Source organism: Dromiciops gliroides, chromosome 5, assembly GCF_019393635.1.
Source record: "Dromiciops gliroides isolate mDroGli1 chromosome 5, mDroGli1.pri, whole genome shotgun sequence".
NCBI classification, from domain to species: domain Eukaryota; kingdom Metazoa; phylum Chordata; class Mammalia; order Microbiotheria; family Microbiotheriidae; genus Dromiciops; species Dromiciops gliroides.
The window spans coordinates 74,332,513-74,340,292 of NC_057865.1; positions in this window are offsets into that span (position 1 = coordinate 74,332,513).

Consider the following 7,780-nt stretch of genomic DNA (forward strand, 5'->3'; position numbering starts at 1 on the left):
TCAATCTTTGTTCTATGTTTTCCAAGCTGCTGATTCTTTTTTCATAGTTTTCTTGTTTTGCTTTCATTTCGCTCCCCATTTTTTCTTCTACCTCTCTCAATTTATTTTTAAAATCCTTTTTGAGCTCTTCCAGGAAGGCTTTTGGTTCTTGAGACTAATTCACCTTCCCTCGTGAGGCTTCACATGTAGGCAATTTGAGGGTATTGTCCTCATCTAAGTTTGTGTTGGCTTCTTCCATATTGATACAGAAGCTTTCAATGGTGAGAGCTCTTTTTTGCTTTTTACTCATTATTGCAGCTTATTTATTTATTGTTTAAGTTGAGGTCTGCTCTGGGGGCACTAGGGTCCCTGGTTTGGGCTTCTTGTGCAGGGGTATAGGTGCTGTGTGACTGGCTTTTTACTCTGAGGCCTTTATAGTGTGTGCAGTTTGCCTCCCTTCACTTCCTGTCTGAGTGTGCTTGGTCAGGTGCCTGATCCCACCTGTCCTGTTCGTGGTCCTACAGCTGGCAACTTGCCCTCTCAGCTGGTGCAGGTAGGTTTTTCCACTGTCCTTCTTGGCCACCAGATTTTTGAGCCAGGTTCCAGGGGCCTCAGTTGTTTGGCTGTGGCCCGCAGCTCCTGCTGACTTGCCCCACCCCCTCCCCACTGGGCTGCTGCCCTGTGCTGGGCCTCCCTTTTGTCTGAGTCAGACTGACCTTCTCCTGAAGTCTTCTAAATTATCTCTGGTTGGAAGACTGTGTCTCTCTGTCTCTTTGCAGGTTCTGTAGTTTCAGAATCCATCCAGAGGCTTGATTTAATGTTCTTTTTGAGGGAACAGAAGGAGAGCTCAGGCAGCTTGCTGCTTCCTCTCTGCCATCTTGGCTCTGCCTCCCCTGTCCTTCATTCTTGAAGAGGACTATGACATTAGGAGTAATGTCATGACTTGCATTTTGTGGTGGGACTATGTAAAGTCACCAACCTCACTCTTTCCTCCAAAGCCATCTGGATCCAGTGGCAAGATATATATCAGGATAATCAGATATAGTCCTGTAAGTTTAAGGGATTTGGGGTTAAGTGGCTTGCTCAGGGTCACAGAACTAGTTTGTGTCTAAGGTGAGATTGGTACTCAGGTCCTCCCAACTTCAGGGTTAGTGTACTATCCACTGTGTCACCTAACTGTCCACTACTTCTTTTAACCAATACCTGACCATCTCGTGTCCCTTTACAATGTCCTTAAACTTAACCCACAATCCTAAATACAATACAACTGAGGTTGCATCATTGGGACAGAATTCAGAAGGACTATTCTGTCAGGATAAATTCCTGAAAGGTCTACTTCTCAATGAAGCTAAAAATAATTCAGTTGTTTTCTTTTAGCTACCACCACAATGCAGACTCACAGTGATCTCATCAGTAATTTTAATAATCATTATTATACTTATTTGGGTATATACTTCTCTCTCTTACTAGATCCAAGGTTATCTGATGACAGAAACTATATATTTTTCTTTGAATCTCCCTTAGCACAAAGCCTTGGACACATTAATCACTCAGCAAATATATTTTTAATTAGTTTTATCCAGTGAATATACTTTGTATATCTTCTGATCTCTATAATACATAGTATTATTTCCTCAAAGGAAGAGGGTTAGTCCCTATCAGCTTAATCTGAATAATTTGGACTATGTCTTTAGTGGTCACTTTGGTTTGTATAAGTAAACATAGTAATCAAGATTAACTTGTAAATGTGAGCATTCATATTTAAATCTTTAAAGCTACCTTTATTGCTATATCAAGTTTTTTTAGCCTAAAATGTTTGGAAACCACAAAATAGGTGGGGAATATAAAGTATATGTGTTCACAAATATTTCCAAAAATAAAGTATAAAATGGTATAAATTAAGGATTATTGTTTAATATTTTTATTTCTATTTTTTTACACAAAATCTCTTCTTAGTTTATAAATAATATATTTTGCCCCTGATGAAAGCCAGATTCAACTTCATTCTTTCCCCTAGGCATGAAATTGATGCAGACCTTCTTTTATTTCCCACTTTATAACCACATGGCAAACTTCTAATCCACATTATTGTTAAGATTGTCTTGCAGAAGAGAAGAGGATTGGATGAGTCTAGGTAAAGAGGGAGGAAAGCATTCATTACAGTGGATGTGAAGGAACCTCTGCATATTCATTTAGCAAAAAATAGACAAAGAATTTTAATAACACAGTTCTGTGCTCCCTTTGCCCCCAAATTTTCCTTAATTCATAGAATTTTAGAGGATGTTATTTGCACCCAAATTATAGCTAATAAAAGAAATGTGACCCCAATTTCTTTTAGATTTATTCATAGTTTAATGAGCTTTTACTCATTTAGCTTGCACTCTTTGTTCACATGTCATAAGAAAGTGTTGTGAGATACTCTTAATGGAAATGAAGAATGTTATTATCATTAAAAAACAAACAAACAACCCCACAAATATAGTTTTGGTTAGAAGGAAATATCCTAAAGTACAATTACCTTATTTTAGTGCAGTAAATAAAGCTATTTGTACAAGGAGAGAACAATCAGGTACCAGCTATATTTGTCTTTCATAACAGCACAATTGAACAGATTTATATGACTGGCAGTCTCATCAAATTAAAAACATATGCCTTTTTCAGTACTGAAATGTGCTGAATATACAGGCCAACATGATGGATTGGTAGGTCTTATTTTGTATTTTTTCATGTCTAAATTATATTGAATCTTTGTTTAATTACTCCAGAGTATTGTGGAAGAAGACAACATATGTCCATTTTCACCCCTTCCTTACAAAGATAATGTATGAAAATAAAGTGATTTTACCTAATCATATTTTTTAGTGTAGAAGTAGTATTGCAGGCAGTATAGTATATTGAGTTTGGAGTGAGGAGAGGTATAGGTTCAAATTCTGCCTCTGATATTTATTAACTATGTGACTTTGGGCAAGTCACTCAACATTTCAATTCCTCCAGGCAACTTCCTAAGACTTATCAGAAAAAAGCTGGAGAAGGGGCGCTTAATAAATGCATATTGATAAATGGATGAATAGGTGATTATAGTCCTTGTAATTTTTTCCTTGCTTCTTAGACTATTTTTTGACTATTGTTTTTACCTTTTTTGAAGTCACTTATCTAGTAAATATGTGTTCAGGTTTTTCCTGCCTGATTCAAATCCAACATGTGGAAGTGCCATCTCAGTGCTTGACTGTCATTGTAAAATATATCTTTTGAAATATCCACTTTGTAAAACTATTGATTATATTATTTTCATCTTATAAGTTTTAGTTATGCTAAAATATTTATATAAAAGAGCAAATATGTTAGGCCATAATATACACACATACATATTTGTACATGTTCCTACATGAATTATATATATAATATAGCACATATATGTATACATTGTATGTGTATATGCATGTGTGCATGTATAGTACCTTAATAATTACAGTTTGTATTGGAAATGTGAGGAGCTTATATGAGATAGTTACTCTCTAAGGACTGAAAGCAGTGGAAATCTATTAAATTTGTGAGTGTGAGTGTGTGTGTGTGTGTGTGTGTGTGTGTGTGTGTGTGTGTGTGTGTAAAACCCATATGCATGTTCTCATTCCTAATCTCCAGTTACCTCTTACCAACTGTCTACAGGATATCCCAAGCCATATGTTTTGTAGGCATCATAAAATCAACATGTCCAAAATAGACATCATTGCCTGTCCTCACAACCCCTACAGTCTTACTGGTTTTTCTATTTCTGTTAAACTTTGTAGTCAGGTTTGTTCACAAACTCTGAGTTATACTTATACCTTCCCTCTTCTTGGTCCATCATATTAGATCTTTTGAGAAGTCCTATTAATTCTACAAGATCTCCACAAGATCTTTTTCATCAGTCCCCTTTATCCACTCATCTGATCATCTCCCTATTCAAAGTCCTCTTGAATTGTCACCTAGATTATAACTATCCACTTCTTAATTGGTCTTCCTCTTTCCAGTTTCTCTCTTATATGTATTCCCCATATAACTACCAAATTGATAGTCTTAAAGACATTACTATCTCACTCCTATGATCAAAAAGTTTCTGTGGTTTTCAGAAGTCTCTAGGATAAAATACACATCCATTTGTTTGGCATTTAAAGTTCTCCACATTCTGGTTCTAGGATATGTCTCTGGAATTATTGCGTATTATTCTGCTTTACACATTCTGTTTCAGTCAAATCATCCATGTTGTTATTCCCCAAATATGTCTTTTTACCTACTATCCCCATATTTTAGCTCAGGCTATCACCTAGCAATGAAATTATCTTTTTATGCACTTACAACTTGAAGAATCCCTGACTTCCTTTAAGGCTCAGCTGAAATGAATGTTACCTCTTACAACAGGGTTTCCTGTTATTCCCACTTACTAGTGACCTCTCCCTGCTCTGGAAATTATTTCCTATATCTTTGTAATGGGGGTGTTGGCCAAAGAGGATCGAGTCTTTACAACATGCTCATTCTGGTTAGTTAGACTGTGTGTTCAGTTTTTTCCTGCCGGGTTCCAATTCAACATGTGGAAGTTTGGTGAGCCCATTTTTGTCTATGAATGATTGGGGATTGTTCAGGCAGAACAGAGTAAGCAAATGAAAGGACTTCAATTTCTCTGTCTCTGTCTCTGTCTCTCTCTCTGTCTCTCGTCTCTCTTTCTCTCTCTCTCACCCTTTTAGTTCCTTTTCTTTCCTGGAAGATAGTGGAAAGAAACAACAGAGCCTACAGAGGGATGTACTACATCTCTTATATGAATACTCAATTTGGGCTATTATTACTAATCCTACCCAAGGTTAATCACTGTTGAATGTGACTTATAATATCTATGAGAAAGAAATTTTATCAATGGGAAAAATCTCTAAGGAGTGAGGAAGTGTGATGTTTAAAATCTAAATTGTGGTCGCCTTAAATCAGAAGCTTCAGCACCAGTCTAGCATAGTGTTCTAGCCTGGTTGGGTTCTTCCTGTAGTCCTCCTCCATGAGCCTGCTTTAATCAGGAACTCCTTCTTAAGGTGAGAGTGGAAGCTTTTTTATACTGCTTCAAGGTGAATGGTTGGCGTCATCCAAATCCATTGGCTTTGAAGGTGTTCTCAAGTTGAGTTCACAGTCTAGTTTCTGAGAACAATACCTTCTTAAGGGCTAGCCAGGTGTGATTATAATCCAATTAACTAGAAGTAGGCTTAATCAGCAGTCAATCACTCTCACTTGATTCAATCAGTTTCAATTAATCTCCAGGTGGGTCCTTGAGTATCTGCTAAATCCCATTATTTCATCACAGAAGCCTGTATATTTTTGCACAGAGAATATTCCCAGAGTCAATTCCAAGCTTGCTGGGGAAAAAAAAAAGATAAAACATCATGTAAACATCATACCATGTATTCTTTGAGAGAGGGATGAGAGTATATATGGAAATGATGCCCTTGCCAATTGCCAGCTGAAGGGAGAGGCTTGAAGTTGTTTCAAATCCATTGACATGACTCATTCACTTAGCTCTAAGGAAGGTGGGATTTGAGACCATCTTTCAGGTTGAAAGATGAATACATGCAACCTATAACATGAAGTCCTTCAGAATTTTAATCTGGAGGTATATTATGAGATGATTATTTTTCTTATGTTCTATTGTGGATCACGGCTGCTTACAGTTTCCTTCCTAAAATCATCTATCCTATCCAACCTCCAGTTCTTCCTCCACCCCCCCCTACACATTCAGTTTCCTGGCCCCTCAAATGAGTGAGACAAGGTTATCAACCGGATAACTATGATTCTTTTGCTTGCCCTTGTTTTCTTTAATTGCCAGTCACTGGGCCTGGGCTACTGTTGTTCAGAGGCCTACAAAGAGCTAAAGTGTAATTCAAGTACAAGAAAAAGTTCCTTTCATTGTGCAAAATCTGAGTTGTTTAAGCTGTTTTTTGGAGTTAAAGGGTGCATTGCATTTCTTGTGATTAGGAGGGTTTGTGTGAACACTTGTGTTTTGCTAGGAATGATAATGTTTCTCTCTGTCTCTGTATATGTGTATGTATATGTATATGTGTATATGTATGTATATGTATATGTATATGTGTATGTATCTTTCTGTCTCTCTCTTTCTCTCTATCTGCCTGTCTGTCTTTTCCTTTTCTTGTGCATCATTGAAGATTGATACCTTTCATAGGTCCAAAGCAAAATAATTTGGGGAACTCTATTTTTCTACCATGAATCAACAAGGCAGATTTAGCAGCATTGACCTATGCTTTTAGTCATATTGCCATTTTAATTGATGTAAATTTCTCCCTCCAGGTTGTAGGGATTGTAATTTTCCATAGTTGCTAAATACAATCAGCAGGGTGTTAATTTGATTTGGAAAAAAAAAAACCTTTGGAATTCTCTTAATCCTATTATTATCTATTTTTTTAAATGAAACTGGCTTCCTGGAGAAAATGAATTTGGCTTATATCTCAGATTATGACATTTATTTGAGGCAGGGGTTCTTAACCTTTTCTATATTATATGTATCTTTAAGAGTGTGTTGAAGACTATGGATGCCTTTTCTGAATAATATTTTAAATGCATAAAATTCATAAAATTAAAAAAGAAAAAATTATATTGAGATATTTATCAAAACATTATTAAAATCAAGTTCATACACCCCAGGCTAAATAATCCTTGAATCAGGGGGAATTTTTTTGGATGGATTATTGAAGTTAATGACCTGTTACCAATATTTATTTATCAGTTATTTTATGCAGTACATTGTACTAGGTCCTGAGCAATGTGGACAAACTGAAAGGCAAAGGCAATAGAATCATTGAGGCAGGTTTGCATCAGAGCGATAAGGAGGACATAGATAATTTTTCTGTTTTTGCTTTCTGATTAGTATATAAGAGTAATTTATTTGATTTTATATTCTATTAGTATCTTTGAGTAAGTGAAAATATCTTACCCCTTCCCCAGTATATTAGGTGCATACCATGCAATGATCTTATGAGAGAACTTTGACTAGATTAACACAGGATGGACAGGCATGGATGGGCTCCAACCTGTATTGTTGGAGGGGCTGTCAATAATAAGGAAGCACATATCCATTTGAGATTTTGAATATTCACTGAGTTACCAGAATAAATGAGGCACCTAGTAGACCAAGTAGAGATATTTGAACATAGATTTGCAATTTTAAATGATTGTCATTTATTTACTCCATCATCTTTTATGTGGTCAATCAGTACAAAAAAAGTTATTAAGTACTTACTCAGATGCTATGCTTGGCTTTGGGAAAACTAAGAAAAATAAAGGAAGTATATACTGTTTTTAATAAACTTATGGTTTACTGTGGAGTAAGGAGTGGGGATATGTCATGTACAAAGATATAATTCAAAGGAAGGAATCATAGGATCTATGGAAAGAGGTAGACTGTATTTTAAGAAAACTTGAGGAAGTAGAGAACTGTTGGCTAGGGAGAAATCTATGAAGGGGAAGAGTGAAAGAGGCAATTAAAATAAATGTTTTGTTTTTTTAAAATATGTTTTAAAGTAAATTTTTTTTTTTCATTTAACAAGCATTTATTTTTCTACCTCCTACTTCACTCCACTGGTGAAAAACAATTAAAAAGCAACAACTTTATAAGAAACATGCATTTGGACCAAAATATAATTTGGAAATTTTACTCACAAAATCAGTCTCTTTTGTATCCTTGTCAAGCTAATGGAAGTAACCACACACAAACACATATCATAAACAGTTATTATATGAACATAGAAAGAGTATTCATTTAAACGTCTAGCTT